The sequence below is a fragment of the Benincasa hispida genome, chromosome 1 (assembly GCF_027475165.1).
Source record: "Benincasa hispida cultivar pf3 chromosome 1, pf3_genome.v1.1, whole genome shotgun sequence".
NCBI lineage: Eukaryota > Viridiplantae > Streptophyta > Magnoliopsida > Cucurbitales > Cucurbitaceae > Benincasa > Benincasa hispida.
In genome coordinates, this window is record NC_143478.1 from 99,574,454 (window position 1) to 99,575,610 (window position 1,157).

The window sequence follows — 1,157 nt, forward strand, 5'->3', positions numbered from 1 at the left end:
CCCAAGAGACAATAAAGAGAAGACAAGGGAAAAGAGAAGGTCTTGGAGTCACCAACGCAAGATCCAGTACCTATGGACCCTCTTCCCTTAGTTATTCGACCTCCAAGCCCTCCGAGCCTACTAGCGCAACCCTTTTCCCCACTTCATGAACATTTTATCAATCTACTCCTTGTCCTAACCTCCTCACCTGTTTACCCAGCAGCCCCACCTTCACTATCAGCATCATCACCACAACCCACCATTCCACCGCCGCAAGTTGATGACAAACACGATTTGGGTGAAGGCACCTCTGCCCAACCCCAAAACGATGCTGGCGAGACATCGTAGGCACAACCCTCCATCACCTCCATGGCTGCTGAGTTAGCAGAAATGAGATCACTCTTCTTCCAACATCAAAAACTTTTCTCTCAACAATAACACTTCTTCAACATAAGATTTTAAGTGGTAATGGAGCAAATTGATGATATTCAACGCAGTGCTGCCACATCAAGAGAGGCACTGATAAACTTGTTGAACGCTAGGATTAATGCTAAAAGATATGTGATGCTATGTGCGAAATGATGTGATACTACTTCTAGATATGCATTAATTATGAATATTCTTGTAGTATGCCTTGCGTTGTCACAAGTTTCCTTACGTTGGAACCAAGTGTAATTCCACCGCAAGTTTTTCGGTGTGATTCGAGGTCGAACACAAAGACTGTTTGAGGTTATTGTGGTATGATCGTGGTATATGTGACCAGGTTTTTCAATCTTTAAAGAGTGTTTTGTACAAGTATATAAAATTGCGGTAAAGTAACGGAAAGCAGTAAAAATGCGATAATAAAATAAGTACGGTAAACCTAAGCTAGATGATACAAGATACAGGCTTCATGATATAAGATGCTAGGGTCAAGGCTGGTGGTGAAGGTTATGCAAAGAACATGGAATGCGGCGGCAAGTCTTATGTACCAAATAGAGAGAGAAAGATAACTAATATAAACAGCGCAAGTTTCTTAATTGCGTTGAAGTTATAAGTACGATTCCATTTTCTCTTGGCATACACCTTTCAGTGATCGGCCGCACTCCCACATGTCTATGGTGAATCAGAGATGAATGTATGAACGCAAGGTTGCTTCCATGTCTGGAAGTACTACTCGCTTTAGTTAATGCATTCTT